The sequence below is a fragment of the Lepidochelys olivacea genome (assembly GCF_965140295.1).
Source record: "Lepidochelys olivacea isolate rLepOli2 genome assembly, chromosome: 11".
Lineage (NCBI taxonomy): Eukaryota > Metazoa > Chordata > Testudines > Cheloniidae > Lepidochelys > Lepidochelys olivacea.
Window position 1 is genome coordinate 44,401,541 of NC_140421.1, and position 19,621 is coordinate 44,421,161.

Here is a 19,621-nt window from a genome sequence, read left to right on the forward strand (position 1 = left end):
ACAGTTCGATAAGATGCTCCAATGTGCATTCTATAAGGGAGGTCATACTCAATGTTGAACTATGATAGAGAATACAGGCTGCCTGTAGGATTAAGAAAGTCTAGTTCTTCCCCAAACCAGTATTGCGTAGCTTTGTAAGTTTTCAATGTTATTCTATATGCTATAGGACAGAGATGACAAGTCTTTTTTTGCTCTAAGAGTGAAAGAATGGCATTTGAAGATAAAACCGGTTTTCGTTATAGCTCAGAACCACAGTCTATTTTATACAGCCTTTCCCCTCTACCTCTTATCACAACAACTGTCTTTGGTTGAAGAAAGTTAGATGGAATTCCTTTGGGAATTCATCAATACCACCCTTAGCTCAGCTAAGAAGTCTTTATTTCCCTACAAAGGGTCAAGCTCTCTGTCATCAGAGTTCGGTGAAGAAATAGGCTAGGTTGGTAAATCCAGGAAATAAAAGAAGGTTAACCCCAGATACAGCACCCTTGGCTTGTTCTCCTTGCTCTGTCCATCTCTTTCCTACTCTGTGGTTCACCTGAATTATCTGATCTCTGCTGCCTCACCCTCTGTGTGCTATGTTATATAGGTGGGGGTGTGAGATAACCCGCGCTGGCTGCCACCTCCGGACGACTCTCGTGGTGGTGTTAAGGTTGATACCACTGTTAGAACAGAGCGAAAGAACTTTACAAAAAAGCACTTTGGGGGCAGAAGAAGGAGAAAAACATACTTCTCTTGCTTCCTTGGTAGAAAGCTTGCATTCCTTGAAAGGTGTGGCAACCTTACCAACAGCAACAGCACAGTGAATGCTGGGGCATATTATTCAAGAGCTGAAGGATGGCAATTTACTGATGTACAAAACAGAAGCAGCACAGTTATCCTGAATATCTGCTGACAAATTACGGTTTGTGTGCTGAATGTCTCAAGTCAACAAGATAACCTTTTATTTATTAGATCACTTCTATAAGTTCGTGTGTTAATTTTCCAAAGGAAGATACTATGGAAGAAGGCAGAGATTTAACTTCTTGTCTAAAATTAGAAGCAACTTGTTAGGCAAAGGAACAGAATACTAACATATAGGTCATGGCTTCAGGAAAATACAGTAGAAGGAGGATCCCATATTCTAATTCTGGCTGAATCATTTTGTCCCCTTGGGCAAGTTACTTGACCTCCTTGTCCCAAAGTGAATAGTAGGAAAATTAGATTAAAAATAGGTTGTAATTAAAAATATGAGCTAAAATATTCTGGGCAACACAGTGAATTCACATTATAAAAGATTAGTAATCTTTTAAACATATTTTAAAATAGATCTCTGCTAGAGTCTAATATTAAAGTATGGTCACATGTCATAAGGATTTTTTACTATTCTGCCACAACACACACAATTTATTAAAAGCTTATTTTTCAGAGTACCACATCTATTTGCACTTACAATAATTCTATGTTTCTGATGTAAACAATACAAAGATCTTACAGAATGATCTGGACTATATTTAGAGATTCCTACCAACAACTTAATTACTTAAATGGCTGCCATTTTTCCTTTTACCAGCAAACTAAATATAGAGGGTTATCTGTAGACATCCAGAATTGCTAAAAGGGGAGCAACGATTCCCCAGTGTGGACTGGAAAGGCCAAGTTCCTAATGCAACAGATGGAAAGGGGCCAGAACTTCATCTGGCGTACATCTGTGTAGTTCCAATGAATTCAGTTGAGCTATACCAATTTACACCAGCTGAGGAACTGACCCAAGGTTCCTACATTTAAATTATATTCCCAAATAGAATTTGAGAGGGTTATAGAAAGCAAGAGAGAAACTGCTGTGTGTTCCTTTCTGTAAAGATGTCTGTCGTTACGTGTCTTATGCTGGCATAACATAAGAACACACTATTTCTACATGCAAGGTTTGTAGCCCAAATGGTCAAATTAGAAATTCAGAATCCAACAGTCAGAAGTTTGATTCTGAACTTCCTAACTTGTAAACAACTTTTTTCAAGTTACAACACTGTAATGAGATTATTTTTAAAAGTACTTCTGCTTTCAGTCTTAACGATAATGATGATATGGGAATCTACTTCGGAATCTAAAAAAAATCACCATCGGCATCAAGATCATTTATACTTTTCAATAAAAACAAGTGCATTTGTTTCCGCTGCATACTGCATTTGACTAGTGATACAACACTTGAGGCTGTAAATTTAAACCTCTTACTAACTTCTGAGTGCATAACCATTCCTCTGCAGAATTCCTGTTGAAAATCTGCATAGCCTGATGTATAAACAGCTATTTTGCTCAAAGATGTTAAAAGTACCAGTGGAAATTCCTTGAACTGAAGATGTTTGACTAACAGAAACTCAGAAGCTGAGCAGAGCTTCTAAATTCCTGGATTCAGAGTTACTTTCCTTATGGCCTTATCTACCCTAGTCAATTTTAACATGCAATGCATGGACCCCATAATGGATTTTAAGATATGTGACAATACAGAATTTCAAACAGTGCACACACAGATGATCACACCACTGACTAAACTACATTTGCTCTAAAGAAGTCTAACCACCGTATCATCCACCACTATGTCAATCTCTACCAGTGCAACATCAGTGTAGATGACAAGCACTAGCTGCAAAGGAACAATTAGTCCACTTACCACTGTTTCAGAATATACCAGTCACTCCTTGGGTGGCCTCTCTAGTTAAGTTTGCCTGAGACCAAGCTCTCCCAGAATCCTGCCACTTGTAGAAAGTGAGCTGCACCAACCTTTAGATCATGATGCACATAACTCTCTAACCCACAACTCCTTCTTCGAGATTACTATGTTACAAAGCAGCTTTTGGAGTACAGCTCTGAAGAAGCCAGCCTGTGAAAATGTTGCAAGCTGGCCCAAAGCAGAAATTGGGGCACTTGTTAATGTGAAGTCATGAGATGATTTAGGTGCAACTGAACCTAATTTGGAATATCCTGTTTTATAACAGTGTCCCCAAGCATCTTGCCCAGCAGGGTATCTATCACTCTGGGAAACTGCCAGAAGATAAAGGGACTGAAGATCCAACATATAGAGGTGTGAAATGCCAAAAGCAGCTAGGGGCAGGTAGAAAATCCTGACCATTTGATGCCATGCTGCTTGTAAGTTTTGAGCAGGATACTTCAAACATCATCCATTCCAGTGGCACAATCACTGTTCCATTCTAATTGCAGTGGCAAGCAGGCAAGTACCACTCTTAGTCACAAGCATTTAAAAAAAAATAAAAGGAATTTCCTCTTAGCTTGTTATGACCAAGCAGCCATGAAAATATTGAATAGCTCCATTTAGTCATAACAACTTTTCTTTAGATGAGTTATGTGAAGATTTTTTCAAAGTATCATAATGGGATATTAACCTCAAATGCAGCAAATAGGCAAGCCCTCAAGAGTAAAACAAAACTGATTTTTTTTTAAAAACGTGTCTTGACAGATTAACACACAAGCACAGTCAACTTGTCAAGTATGTAAACCATGTTTTGCAAGAGGCTCTGCCTGGATTATATCATACTTACAAAATATAGCATGCAATACCAATACAATAAACAGTACTAATTTTTAAACTGCAGGTGGGTGACTTTTTTCAATGTCATACAGCAACAAAGAAGGCCCTTCCTTAAAAGGTTTGAAATAATTTAAATTTAATTTTCAGTTCCAATTTTAAATCCTGGAAATTTGACATTTTCAGTCTGACTGTATACCACCTGGGGCTGAAATACTGGGATGCCATTAAATTCAACTGATATTTCTTTACCCCGCCTCTTTAGTTTTATTGCTAATAAAAAAAAAGTTTGTCTTGGAGAGTGATGTCCTCTGTCTATAACATAGGTACAGAAATGGTTGGACAGTGCAGGCTTCCCTGAAGGGACCACGTCAAGACAAAAGAGCTTATTTCAGTACTGACCCTTTTAAGACTGCTGACAATATTCCCAAATAGCACCAGGTGTGGTTGTTTGATGCGGATGAATGTCAAGTTAAAAACTGGGCTTAGCAGAAATTAAAAAGGTATATAATCAGTGTAGAAAGACCTCATGATCTTCACAAGATTGTATATGTGGTGAGTCTCCTAAGCAAAAGTTGCAACACTGCTAAAATCCCAGAATTGTAGGTGTATGAGCACAGGACACGAATTTACCGTATCTGACAGTGTGCACCTGGCCATCGTTTCATCGCACTGTTCCACCTGCTTCCCCATGCCTGCGAGGTATCGGGGACGGACATTCAGAAAAGGCCTGCTCCCAGAGGGCCTCAGAAAGTAGATTTCATATCAGTTTTTATACCCTGCCCACTCAAAAGAATGAAGTCGGTCAATACTCTCATGGCTGTTGTATTTCTTGTTGGAGGGCCATTCAGCTACTGATCTAGGATTCACTTGTTTTGGAGGACTAGCATTTTGCCTCCTATTATCACAGGGGCATTTTTTCAAATAAAGCAACAAATACTGTACGTTTGGTCAAGGGGGGAGGGCTTTTTAAAGGGACACTACTAAGGGATATAGCCATTATTGTATTTGCACAGTAACATTTCTAAAAAAACCTTTAATATACATTCCAACTGCACAGCTAACTTTACACTGAACCAATTAGTCTAATTTGCATCTTCATCTGGCTCTGCAGCATATAAATTACCCCAACCTACGTATAACCTCTGAATTTTACTCAGGGTCACATTAATATCTGTGCTAGGTATTAAAAAAAAATAATTGATTGAGAGGGAGCAGTTATACTGTTACCAAAAATAAGCTTATTTTAAACCTTTATTATGAGGCCCACTTATTAACATTTCCATACTATGGCTCTGATGCATCAAATTGTCATTTTTGTGTTAATTGTTATAAAGTGAACGTAAGACAATATGCAGACATAAAAACATGTATTTAATCACTGTTTTGGTTTATCGGTGCTAGGGCTACAATAAAATGTCTGTTACAAAATCTGAGCAAATATTTTAGAAAGAATTCAAAATGGCTGGAGACTATAAACAGAAGAGCTTCATAAAAAAAACAAAACTGTTCATCTCCAAAAGCTGTTCATAACTACACCACCATTTTTCTCCACATTTGCCGACAGATTTCTCAGTTATCCAAATAACTTTATAAACCAAATTCACAGCCCTAGTTAGGGCTTCAGACAGTTGCGTGCTTGGAAAGGGCTTTGTTTAAAACATGTACTCTTGGGTCACAAGGATACAAGCTGAAAGTAAAACAGTGCACTCCTTTGCAGAATGCATACTTTCCTCTTGTTCTAATATTTTTTCGTTTGACTTTTCTCTTTATAAAAATTCTAAAGCTTAATTTTAAAAAAATCCAGAGTTAAGGTGTTCACTGCACATGCTTTACTAGTAGATTGTGTACAGCAGGAATCGGCAACCTTTGGCACACGGCCAGTCAGGGAAATCCGCTGGCAGGCCGGGACTGTTTGTTTACCCGCAGCATCCGCAGGTTTGGCCGATCGCAGCTCCCACTGGCTGTGGTTCACCGTCCCAGGCCGATGGGGCTGTGGGAAGTGGCGGCCAGCACATCCTTCGGCCCGTACCACTTCCCGCAGCCCCATTGGCCTGGGACGGCGAACCGCAGCCAGTGGGAGCTGCGATCGGCCGAACCTGCGGATGCTGCAGGTAAACAAACCATCCTGGCTCACCAGCGGATTTCCCTGACGGACCGTGTGCCAAAGATTGCCGATCCCTGGTGTACAGTAACCTACTATTCTCAGGACTTCAGCAATACCTAAGTTTATGGTTAGTAAACATATTACCAACAATTAAGGAGTGACTGTTGCTACCATTTCTTTTTCCTGTCCAAACTCCAACTCTAAGTATAAAAAGATTAAAACACATTGAGTACTTTAACTCCAAATTCCTTTGCTCATTTTATCTTCAGATGAGGCTTTCATGTTTTAATGTAGTTATATGTTTATATATCACCGATAGTTCTATTGGCTACATTTCTTATTGGTTGATTTAATTGCTTAGCCTTATTACACATTTGTTTCACTAAGCTAGTAGGTAGATTACTGCTGATCAGTATTAAATTTCTACTGTAAATCAGTCCGCTTTTGAAAATGCCAAGTTTACAATTTCATGTTTTCAACTACTCTTACCTGACGTTTTGCTTTCAGTAAAAAGGTTGCATAAGCAGTAGATGGACTTTTTCCAAAACCTGTTAAACTAGATTACTACAAAGAAAAAGAATCTGTACAATTCGTTGTGACTTTCCATTTACCTAAATTTGCTCTTTGTCAAACTTTAAAGATTGTGTATACAGGATGTGGCAGAGAAAGTTATCAAAAAAAAGAAATAGATTTTTAAAACAAAATGTTTCTGTTTTTTTAAGAACCTGTTGAAGTAAAGAAATACATTATTTAGGGTTGGAAAGTGAAGCTTTTTGAGTCCAAAACAAACTTTAAGTAGGTGATTAACCTGGTGACTTTGGAGGACTTTTTGCTGGTTGCAATTCAAACACAGCAGCAAGGGATTAATATTTAATTCATGCCAACAGGGTTACTGTTGAGACTTGTGCTCCACTAAGCCTCAGTCAATACAATTATTGTAAATACACCACACCTTCACAAGCTGGCACATTTATACTCAGTGGTTTAACAATACTAAACTTATCTTTGCATCATTTCAAAGAGAAAGGGAAAAAAAGCAAATGTGGCAGATACAAAAGCAAATTAAAACCCTACCTTCACCCAGCCCAAAGTCATTTTTACATAACTAAACCTTTCCTGACACCCCTAGTTTCTTTGGTTTAATATACAGATGCAGAAAGATGTGTGAATGTTTGTTAATAAATAACACTGATTAGAAACTGCATTGTATGGTACCATTCTATAGTCAAGACAGGCAACAATCTTGCTACAGAGTAGTTAAAATGAAATATCTTTATTTCCTTCCTTTCCATTAAAAAAAATTGCACAGCTCTGACGTTATAATAAGAAAATGCATATTTCCTTCTTATGTATGTCAGTTTACCATGTTTCTGTATCCACAGACTAGCGTTGTTTTATTAAGAGAGTCTCGTATCAATACTTTTTTGATGCTTTTGAGAAGCTTCTACAGCTTCTTGTTGAAGGACCAAAGTTAATATTAAGTTTGGTAATTATCAATAGAACAATGGTATAATTCAGAAGTAGATAAATGAAATGTCATGTGTTCATTAGCTGCTGCAAAATCCTACCTCAACGTGGCGCAGCAGTTACCCTGGCTTGTCTGACAGCGAGGATAGAGGAGTGTATTCTTCAGTAGGTTCAACCATGCTATTAAGGCAGAGGTGGACAAACTACGGCCCACAGGCCACATCTGGCCTGCGGGACCGTCCTGCCCGGCCCCTGAGCTCCTGGCCCAGGAGGCTGTCCCTTGTCCCCCACAGCCACGCGGCGCAATACTCTGAACGGCGGGGCTGCAGAGCCCAGCCTGACCCAGTGCTCAGCACGGCATGGCTGCCTGTCCTGGTGCAGCCGCACTGCCAGCCACCAGTGCTCCAGGCAGCGTGGTAAGGGGGCAGGGAGCAGTGCGGGGGGGTTGTGGGTGGGGTGGGATAGAGGACAGGGGAGTTTGGGGGGTGGAGGGTGTGGAGGGTCCGGGGGCGGTCAGGGGACCAAGAGCAGGAGGGGTGGATGGGGCAGGAGTCCTGGGGGGGGGGCGCGTCAGGGGGCAAGAAGCAGAGGCTTGTCCATGCCTGGCTGTTTGGGGAGGCACAGCCACCCCTACCGACTCTCTATACAATTTCAGAAACCCGATGCAGCCATCAGGCCAAAAAGTTTGCCCGCCCCTGTATTAAGGTGTCAGACTTCCAACCCAGGGAGAGGACAGCTGTCCTCTGTCTTGAGGCTGGGTGCTATGTAAGTTGAGGAGGTAAATGCACCACTAACAGCATAGCCAGCGGGTGGATGAAAAAATGGCTAAAACAGCATGAATAAATGGGCCCCAACTCCCCGTGCACGCCTCAATCTGTTCTATGACGTTGGTGGGGAGTTCAGTCGATGAGAGGCTGTTAAGAATCTCAGGGGCCAGAAAAAGGACTGCCCTCTATAACTGCAGGATACTGACGAGAGACGATTCTATCAACCATCAAATGGAGGAGAAGGCAAGGACAGCTTGGGACGGACATCTTTGGTCTCTGTGAAACACGGCGAAGAAAGGAGATGGAAGTTAAGTAGAGACACAAAACCACCATCATGTTGGGAAAAGGAGAAGCCATGAGAACCGTTGGAGGAATCTGCCTCATCATCAACAAGGAATGGTTTTCATAAGTCATCTCCTGCAAGTTCAAGTCATCGTGCATCGAGTGCTACACCTCCAACTGAACAAGAACAGCGTCTTCAAGATTATTCAGCTCTATGCTCCCACAAGCAAAGATGCCAATATGGAGGAAATCTATCAAGAGTTCGAGGAAACCCTCGCTCAAAAATCCACATATACGACCATGATGGGAAGATTTCAATGCCGGAGTTGGAAGCAGGAAAGAAAGTGAAAAGTTCATTGGAAGGTATGGCATTGGCAAACGAAATCCATGAGGAGAGTGACTGGCAACTCTGGTGGAGACAAAAGAAATGTTCACTGGTAACACTTGGTTTAAGAAGAAGGTTGAGAGGAGGTGGACATGGATTGTGCCCAATGCGAAGAACAAGAATGAGATTGACTATATTTTGATTGGTAAGTGGTGCATTGTACAAGACATCTTAGTAGTACCATCATTTAACACCGGTAGTGACCATCGCTTGCTCAGAGCACGGCTCAACTTCAACAAAAAGGTGAAGAAGCAAGTGCTACAGATGGCAAATCAGAGACAGCAGCCAAAAATATTTGACGAGGCAATCTTGAAAGCAAACATTTCCAAGGAAGACTGGAGTCTTATAGATAACTGTGATGAGGATTATAAAGTCACTAATAAATTGAGGCAATGTGTGAAATTAACCAAGGAAGAAAGACTGAAAAGAGTGACGGGAAGGATCTCGGAGGAAACTAGGAACTTGCTAGAGAAGCGGAGAAATATGAAGCAAAATGATGGTGACAAACTTGAGTACCCCATCCTCTGCAAGTTGATAAGAAGAAGACTAAAGGAGGACTTTGAGAAGTACAGAAATGAAAGGCTCTAAAAGATGGCTGAAGATCATAGAAGCCTCAAAAAATGCAAAAGGGAACTGACACTGTACAGGTCAACAATAATGACACTGAAGAACAAGGATGGAAAACCAGTAATTGACAGAACAGGGATGGAAGCGGTCTTCAAACATTTCTACATTTATCTGAGACACAAACAGTTCAATGTCCCAGTACCAACACTTCAACAGACCAATGAGCATGTAGGCCCAGTCCTTGTCAGCGAAGTTTGACATGCAGTTCACCAAATGAAGGAAGGAAAAGCCCCAGGTAAAGATGGACTGACAATCAAAATTATAAGAGCTGGAGGCTAAGACCTCTGGGAAACCTTTGCTCAGAGGTTTAGCCATTACTTGGAAATGCAGAAGATACCATCTAGCTGGAAGGAATCCAATACCATTCTGCTGTACAAGGGCGACTGTGAAGATCTAAAGAACTATCGTCCAATATGTCTACTCTCACATGTCTACAAGCTGTTCACCAAAATAATAATAAAATGACTCTCACAGAGTCTGGATGAGCAGCAGCCGAGAGAGCAGGCAGGCTTTCGAAGGAATTTCAGCACAATGGACCATATTTTCCACTATAAACCAGCTATTGGTATGCTAAAGGGAATACAAATTCCCTTTACATATTGCCTTAGTCAATTATGGAAAAGCATTCGACAGCATAGAGATCAATGCAGTGTTGAAAGCTCAAGCAGGGTATCAACCCAAACTATTTCAAATTATTAAATGAAGCACATTTTGACTGCACTACAGATATAACTTCATTTGATACTCCCCTTCACATCCCAGTTAAGAAAGGTGTGAAACAAGGAGACACAGTTTCACCAAAACTCTTCCTCGAAATGGTAATGAGGTGGATGAATTGGAAGGGTGAAATCAACATCAACGGAGAGCAGTTAAACCATCTCAAATTCACAGATGATAGTGTGTTGATCGCTGAAAATACTATCAAACTACAGAAAATGCTGCGAGAACTAAACACAAAAAGCAGCCAAGTCAGACTGAAAATTAACCACTTCAAAACGAAATTTAGGCAGTCTGATTCCTTGCCAAAAGTCAGAACAACAATCAAGGGAGAACAAATAGAAGAAGTTGAGCAATATGTCCATTTGGGCCAAGAAATTAACCTGCCACACGATCAGGAAGGTGAACTCTCGCGAAGAAAGAAAGCAGGTTGGTGCGCATTCATTTCTATCAAGGATGTCCTCCAAGGGGGAAAAAAAGAAAAAAAAGAAAAAAAAAAACAAAGCAACATGCGCAAGCCTCTTCAACTCAACAGTACTGCCAGCAATGTTGTACAGCAGCGAAACATGGGCGCTGACAAAGACAAAGGAGCAGTAACGGTCTGTCACAGAGAGGGCGATGGAAAAAAGAATTCTGGGAATTTCAGTCTGTGACTGAGTCCCCAGTGAAGTGATCAGACAGAGTGGAGTGCAGGATGTCATCATTGAGAGCAGGCATAGTAAACTACAATGGGCCGGGCATATAGCGAGGCTCATTGACAATTGATGGACTGCAGCTGTCACCGAGTGGTACCCACGGGAACTGAACGACCGCTCAGCCGATCTCCAAAGAGATGGGAAGAATTTATTGTGAAAAGACATGGCCGCATATGGAGACTGAAGGCCAGGATATGAGAAGAATGGAAGATGTGTTGTGATCGGTGCAATCTATATGAAGGCTGAAGGACCGATAGATCAAGGTGTCGATTAGAATTTTCTTCTTCCACTTCTAGTGTTTCTCAAACCAGGTAGTCCTATCTATTCCACAGAGGTTCCATGGAATTTAAGAAAATTAATACCCTTCCCCGCCCTGGCTTACTAAATTGATTTTGATCAGGACCACAATGGCAGCACTATCTTCCGAACAGTAAATACTCTGTTTTTGGTGAGTTCTAAAGGGAAATGACCCAACAGAAAAGAACAGAACAGATTTTGGGTATGGGAAATGGTACAGTTTGTAAGTATTTTATTTTGATCAGTCATTCATTTTCGGTTACATATTTTGGCATTTATGGTTGAGCAAGGAATATTCCATTGTTGATTGAGAGCCAATGTAAACTTTCCCCCTTTTTCAGAAAAGGTGGGGATAAGGAGCCAGAGTTATTTTTCCCCCTGAAACATTGGTGGGAAATGTACACAAACCTCCCACACAGTACCATAAAAATGGCTGTAGTTCTTCCATGCCTGTGAGATAATCCAGCTGCTCCCTGCCTACACTGAATGTTTTCTTTTCCTCCCGGTTTGGTCTCTTGAAAACATTTTTCAAATTTTAGGCCAAACATCTCTAACTTTAGGTGCTAAACTTGAGTTCTTTAGGACTAGATTTTAAGAGGTGCTGGCACTCACACTTCTACTTATTTCAATTGTAATTGTAGATTCTCAGCAGGACACAGGATTAAGTGCACATTTTAGATATTTACAAAAAAAAATCCTCCCTATTTGAAATGGTGGCAGTTAGAGCTTTATCAACACTACAGCAAATTCTGGTATTTTACCACCATTATACCTAGACCCATACAAACAGTTAAATACATCAGAGACTCCTGGAGCCTTGTCTACACTACAGCTTCTACTGGTTTCACTGAAGGAGTGAGTTTTTGTTTGCTTTGTAAATTTTCTTAGTGTAGACAAGAGCTACGTCTCAAGTTGAGCACACTAAAATGGGGACACCCACAACTAATGGATGCTTTCTAAAGTTTGGGTACCAATTTTTTTTTTTTTAAAGAGATTGTGTTTTCTTTCCTCCTCTACTCCTCTGTTAAATTTTGTCCTTATTCTTAGAGAGCTGGCTTTATTCAGATTTTAACACTTATCCTCACATGACATAGAGCTGCAAAATTCCACTGTCAAGGGATAACAGTGAGGCCCTTTTTCACTGACTCAAAAGTTCTCCGTTAGTGTGACAAATGGGGGTTCTGTCTGTACCACTTCTGAAACTGTATCATGAAATTACTGTCATGTATGATGAATCCCCTATGAGTTACCAGGGTTGTTTCATGTCTCTGCCAGGCCAGAGACTATGGTGAATGATCAGCACTCAATGATCATCTATTCAAAGTAAAACACTTTGAGACAATAGATTTGCTCTACCTGGGAGAAGAAGCTTCCTCCTCCTGTCTGAAAGGAGTGTGTTTTGGGCAGAATAAAAGAAGGAGAGGAGAAGTCTATAAAGGAGCTCACAGGGCAGAACACACAATCCTATAGACTCTCCCCCTCCCCACACACAAAGACAACCCCAACCAATCATACACCCCATATGGAACCCCCCCTTCAGCAATACAACCCATGCATGAGCTTACCCTCCCTCTCACACACACACACACACACACATATATAACACTTGCACACAGAGAACAGGTGTCTCCTCTAGGCCTTTCTGCACCAGGCTGAGCTGAGTTGCAACAAGACCAGTGTCTGCCCATTTGGAACCAGCATGGGACTCCCTCCCCAACCCCACCTCCCTCGAACAGACAGTCGGGAGAATCTGTGGAAAGCTGCAGTAAAAAGGGCCCACACCCCAGCACCCGGCACATTGTTTTGGAGAGTAGTCACAAATACTGAACAATGACAATAGGACCCTGGGCTGATGAGAAGCCACTCCTCAGTCTCCCAGTGGGGGGAAGGGAAGGATCAGCACATAACACCCCAAATGTCTATGTGCAGTCTCTGAAGCCCAGAGCTGCAGACACAAACATTCTGGAACAAAAAAACCCAGCACAAGAGAATGAGAGGAAATAGAACTGTCCCATTACTGTGAAGTTGGGGGAGGAGGGGAAGGCACAAAGAATGGGACAAATGGCTTCCCACACTAGGGAGCATCAGATCCAATACAGCCCCAAGATGGGGAATGGGACATGAAGCCTTTTCCCTCTAAGGGGCACCAGCTTAGGGGCACAGCATCCAGCAAGCCAGTTCTTGGAGACAACAGCACCTGCTCAAGGATTTGCGGTGTTCTGCACATGATCTGCTCTGTGCCTCCTGGGCAGGGCCTGGATCCACCTCTGTACATAGCACCAGCATGGAGCCTCTCCATCTTTTCCTCCAAAACAACTGCCCCTGGGAATCTGGGTCAGTTTTTCCCCAAATCAAAGGCTTTAATCCTTTTCTTTTCTCTATTTAAAGAAAAATAAAATTGCCAGGAACTCAACACTCCTGTGCAACCCTACAATAATAAACCATTGAGTACAAGTAACCCTACAATAACAAACCAGTGTGGATAGCCTGCACAGCCCCAGCACTGCTGAGCAACCCCATAATCACAATGCAGCCCAGGCACGCCAAGGGAGGGGAAAGCATTGGATGGGAAAACACATTTATGTGATAAGTTCCTGCTCCCCTTTTGTTCCAAACAAATATGAAGGACAGAGTACACAGTGAGATGACAGGGGAATCAGAGCTGCCTGCCAGGAGCACCCACCCCATGGTAACAGGCTGGGCATGGCACTCATCTGCCTCTTCAGATGACAGGGAAGAGGCAGTTGGGAGGATGATGGTCAAGGAGTGGGTGACTGAAAGGGAAGCAAGGGGATGGCAAGGGCAGAAAAGGGTCAGAGGGGTAGAAGTGGTCTTTCTGGGATAAGAGAAGAAAGAAGTTGAGTGGCTCAGTTTGAGACAGCAAGTCCCCAGCTCCCTAGGGCCTTGCTCTGAGGGCCAGCACAGATGCAGGCTGTGGAGCTGGGGTAGAGCCACTTTGCACCAGATTATGACGACAGAGGCTGCTGCAGGGGCAAGGAAAGCAGAGGGGTGAAGGATCCTGCCTAACGAACACAGATAATCTCCCCAGGACTTTCAAGGGAAGGGTGAGCTAGTGAGGGACATTGCATTTAGAATGTTTTATTGTTTTGGGTATGATCTATATTTTCCTGTGCTTTTCATAATTAAATATAAAGAGCATAAATACAAGACTGAACAAAATGAGTGTACAGACTGCTTCACAACTGCTGCATGCTGCTGAGTGTTAAATTATAAACCAGAAGCTTCACACCTTATGGGTGAAATTCTGGCAGAAGGGTGTGTTTAAATACTGGTGAGTCTGAAGGGCCAGTACTGTGTCCAGAGGAACACAGTAGCTGGATAGCAGGTTCTGACACTCGGAGGGGGGTGCCAGAGAAGGTCTGCACCTTGAGTATGCACCCAGGTACCCAGACATTGGGGCAGTGGCTGGACTCCATTTGGATTTCAGGAGCCTGAAACACTGTGGGGATCCAGAGCACAGAAGCTTGGACTCCCCTCATAGCGATCCTACTGGATGGCTAGGAAGGAATGCTCACTAGCATCTGTTGATGAATGTCATAAATGGCTGCAGGATATATATTTTTGTCTTCTCCTGAAGTCCCTCTCTTATATGTAAGGCCCTACCAAATTCATGGCCATGAAAAGCATGTCATGGGCCATGAAATCTGGTCTTTTGTGTGCTTTTACCCAATACTATACAGATTTCATGGGGGAGACCAGCGTTTCTCAAATTGGGGATCCTGATCCAAAAGGGAGTTGCAAGGGGGTTACAAGGTTACTTTAGGGGGTCATGGTATTGCCACCCTTACATCGACGCTGCTTTCAGAACTGGGCGGCCAGAGAGCATCAGCAGTTGGCTGGGCACCCAGCTCTGAAAGCAGCACACCATACCATACCATACCATTCCACCCTTACTTCTGCACTGCTGCCTTAAGAGCTGGGTAGCCAGAGAGTGGCAGCTGCTGACTAAAGGCCCAGCTCTGCAGACAGCAGCGCAGAAGTAAGGGTGGCAATACCATACCACGCCATCCTTACTTCTACACTGTGCTGACGGTGGCGCTGTCTTCAGAGCTGGGCTCCCAGCCAGCAACTGCCTCTCTCCAGCTGCCCAGCTCTGAAGGCAGCGCTGCTGCCAGCAGCAGTGCAGAAGTAAAGGTAGCAGTACCACAACCCCCACATAATAACCTTGCAAAACCCTCCCCCCACTCCAACTCTTTTTCAGGTCAGGACCCCTACAATTATAACACTGTGAAATTTCAAATTTAAATAGCTGAAATAATTAAATTTACTATTTTTAAAATCCTATGACTGTGAAATTGACCAAAATGGACCACAAATTTGGTAGGGCCCTACTTATAGGAAGGTGATCTAGCATGAAGATATGAGACAGAAATACATTCATTTAGTTGGCAATTTAGTTAAAATCCAACAGTTTAACAAGTAATTTGCTTAGTAAAAACTTGGTAAACACTTTCTGTACTACAGATAGCATGACAGCAGATTCATATTCTTCAGGATACTTTGCCAGGGAAAAAAACCTAACAGATTCCCCTATGCAGATACTCTAATATTTTAGGAGACGATTTACCAGTTTTTACTATTGGTCTCACTCCAGTCTAAACTCTTAACTACATAGCTCTCCCTTCTTCACAACTTTAATCATATTGGGAAGATACTCATTTTCCACTCTTCCCATCAAGATGCTCAAAACTTACAAGTCAGTAACATTTCTTAAGTTCACTTGGATACCTTACAAAGCTACAAGAGGTATACACCACTATCTCTCCATTTAATTCAATGTTATCCGTCATCCAACAAGACCTTTAAATGGAGGCCCATCACAAATCTTACAATCTTCCTTTATCTTACCTTTCAGAAGTGAAGCACTTAACACTTATTTCATTGTACTCTTAGATTCATAGATACTAAGGTCAGAAGGGACCATTATGATAATCTAGTCTAACCTCCTGCACAACGCAGGCCACAGAATCTCACCCACCCACTCCTGTGAAAAACCTCACCTGTGTCTGAGCTATTGAAGTCCTCAAATCGTGGTTTAAAGACTTCAAGGAGCAGAGAATCCTCAAGCAAGTGACCCGTGCCCCATGCTACAGAGGAAGGCGAAAAACCTCCAGGGCCTCTTCCAATCTGCCCTGGAGGAAAATTCCTTCCCGACCCCAAATATGGTGATCAGCTAAACCCTGAGCATATGGGCAAGATTCACCAGCCAGATACCCAGGAAAGAATTTTCTATAGTAACTCAGATCCCACCCCATCTAACATCCTATCACAGGCCATTGGGCCCATTTACCATGAATATTTAAAGATCAATTAATTACCAGAATCATGTTATCCCATCATACCATCCCCTCCATAAACTTATCGAGTTTAATCTTAAAGCCAGATAGGTCTTTTGCCCCCACTGCTTTCCTTGGAAGGCTATTCCAAAACTTCACTCCTCTGATGGTTAGAAACCTTCGTCTAATTTCAAGTCTAAACTTCCTGGTGGCCAGTTTATATCCATTTGTTCTTGTGTCCACATTGGTACTGAGCTTAAATAATTCCTCTCCGGTATTTATCCCTCTGACATATTTATAGAGAGCAATCATATCTCCCCTCAACCTTCTTTTAGTTAGGCTAAACAAGCCAAGCTCCTTGAGTCTCCTTTCATAAAAGACAGGTTTTCCATTCCTCAGATCATCCTAGTAGCGCATATCTACAGTAAGCATATTCAATCACCTGTTAGTGTTTAATAGAAAAAAAAAAGCCATTTTCACCTTCCTACACACAAGTAAAATTTACCCCAAGAACCATGCAGAGAGGGCTACTGTCATTCCCTCTCTTGGGGTTTGTATCAAAAGAAAGCAACTTAAAATTTTATTTGGGGCTCCATCCTGGTCCCATTCCCTCCTGGGTCTCTCACATTCACTTTTTAGACCTATGTCAGGCCCTTTATGGAGCAGGGGGATTGCTGGCTGCTTGGACATCTGCCCTGTCCCTCCCCAAACAAGTGGGCATATTGCTTTGAGGGCCCACACCTCAGGTTCTGCTGACTCACAGAAATCAAGAGGTTAAACTAACTGTGTTTTAATATACCTTCCCCATCCCTTGTTATAAATTTAAATATTTTATAGAAGATTAGAATTTTCCATGTAATAAATTTAAGCATTAGTTTTATTACACCATAAAATATGACAATGTATTAGAATAGCTAAACAAAGAGTGGGTGTTCAGGAAGAGAGGATTTGTGGCTCTGCAGACCAGCTCGGGAAAGGTATTACATGTTTAAGGGGCTGCATGGAACAAAGGATGAAGACACTTATATAAGTGGGCAAGAAGGCAATGAAAGCTAGCATTACTGACAGAGCAAAGAAGATAAAAGAGTAGATAAGTAGGGGGAGGCATAGCCCTGGTCTACACTACAAACTTACGTCGATATAACTGTTGCTCAGGGTTATGGAAAATCCACTCCTGGAGCAACATAGTTACACCAATTTAATCCTGATGTAGACAGCGTTGTGTTGACCAGAGAGCTTCTCCTGTCAACACAGCTACCTCCTCTTGGGGAGGTAGAGTCCTACGCCAATGGGACAAGCTCTCCCATTGGCATAGGTAGGTGTGCCACTGCAGTGCTGTAAGTGTAGACAAGCCCTATAGTTGCTAAAGGCCTTAAAGATGAGAACAAAAAAAAAACTTGAATTTGATGCAGTACAGAAGGTGGTACCAGGAGGCATTCAGAGGGGGCCTGACAGTCAAAATAAGCCAAGAAATTGACCTTAGTAGCAACATTTTGCAAGGAATTGATAGGTATCAACCAAGAACGAGGCCAGACACAAGGCAGTTGTAGTAGCGAAGTTAAGAGATGATGAAGGCCCAGGTGGAACTTTTAATGATATGAACAGAGAGAAAAGAAGCAGTGTTGGATAGAAGGAGACAGGTCAAGAGTGGGGAGGTAGATTTGTGTGATACTGGCATAAAGGTTTCAGAGTAGCAGCCGTGTTAGTCCATATCCGCAAAAAGAACAGGAGTACTTGTGGCACCTTAGAGGCTAACAAATTTATTAGAGCATAAGCTTTCGTGGGCTACAGCCCACTGCATCGGATGCATAGAATGGAACATATAGTAAGAAGATTATGTATATATATATATATATATATATATATATATATATATATATATATATATATATATATATATACACACACACACACACACATACATACACACACATACACACACAGAAGGCGGAAGTTGCCATACAAACTGTAAGAGTCTCTATTCTGTGGCAATTTTGCAACAGAAAAGCTTCAAAAACAGACTCCAATGAGAAACTGCTGAGCTTGAATTAATATGCAAACTAGATACTATTATCTTGGGTTTGAATAGGGACTGGGCGTGGCTGGGTCATTACACATATTGAATCTATTTCCCTATGTTAAGTATCCTCACACCTTCTTGTCAACTGTCTAAATGGGCCATCTTGATTATCACTACAAAAGTTTTTTTCTCCTGCTGATAATAGCTCATCTTCATTAATTAGCCTCTTACAGTTTGTATGGCAACTTCCACCTTCTCTGTGTATGTGTGTGTGCGTGTATATATCTCTTACTATATGTTCCATTCTATGAATCCGATGAAGTGGGCGGTAGCCCATGAAAGCTTATGCTCTAATAAATTTGTTAGTCTCTAAGGTGGCATAAAGGTGTAGCTGAAACTTTGTGAATGGATGCTATCCCCTAAAACAGTGGCTCTCAACCTTTCCAGACTACCGTACCCCTTTTAGGAGTCTTATTTGTCTTGCATACCCACAAGTTTCACCTCACTTAAAAAAGACTTGATTACAAAATCAGATATAAAAATACAGATGTGTCACAGCATACTATTACTGAAAAATTGCTTACTTTCTCATTTTTACATTATAAATCAATTGGAATATAAATCTTGTACTTACATTTCAGTGTTTTGTATATAGAGCAATATGAACAAGTAATTGTACAAAATTTTAGTTTGTACTGACTTCGTGCTTTTCATGTAGCCGGTTGTAAAACTAGGCAAATACTGTATCTAGATGAGTTGATGTACCAGCTGTAAGACCTCTGTGTACCCCCAGGAGGTACACATATCCCTGGTTGAGAACCACTGCCCTAAAGAAAGCGTGTAGGATACCTAGCCCCTGAGAAACATATATATGCTCACCACTGTGATATCTATATGTTTGTACAAGCACAGTTCACGTGACCAAGATTAGAATGAACCTAAACACAGGACATAAAATTTAGAATACACACTTTTTACTCCTGAATTTATTCCACATATTTCCCTATAAACAAGAGGGGAAAAAATGAACACAAGACATCTGTAAACTGAAACTGGAGAATAAATTGGTTTACTTTTCAACTATTCTCTCCACCCTTTAAAAACTAGTTTTCCATAAAGGAGTGAAATAACTTCGATTAATTTTTTCTGCATTTAGACAATTGATACATTTGGTAGCACAAGATCATGAAACAGAATGTCATTTTATGCCCCTGAAGAAACTTGTTATGGAGTGAAACTACTCAACTCTACATTTATTTTATGCACAAACATCAGATAAAGAAGCTAGCATAAAATAGTTGAAAGACAATTTTTAATATTTAAAACTCATATTCAGATAACACAACAGAGATTATACCCACCACCCTTTAAATTAGCTAAGGCAACACAGAACTATATATGCTGGTTTACACATTTTGAAGCTGCACTTGAAAGGCTAGTTCC

General features: G+C 41.5%; 1 protein-coding gene across 1 annotated transcript in view; it reads right to left on the reverse strand.

The window, feature by feature from the left end:
* NFE2L2 (NFE2 like bZIP transcription factor 2) overlaps positions 1–19,621 on the reverse strand; it is a 41,836-nt gene that overhangs the window by 20,571 nt on the left and 1,644 nt on the right. The window lies entirely within an intron of this gene.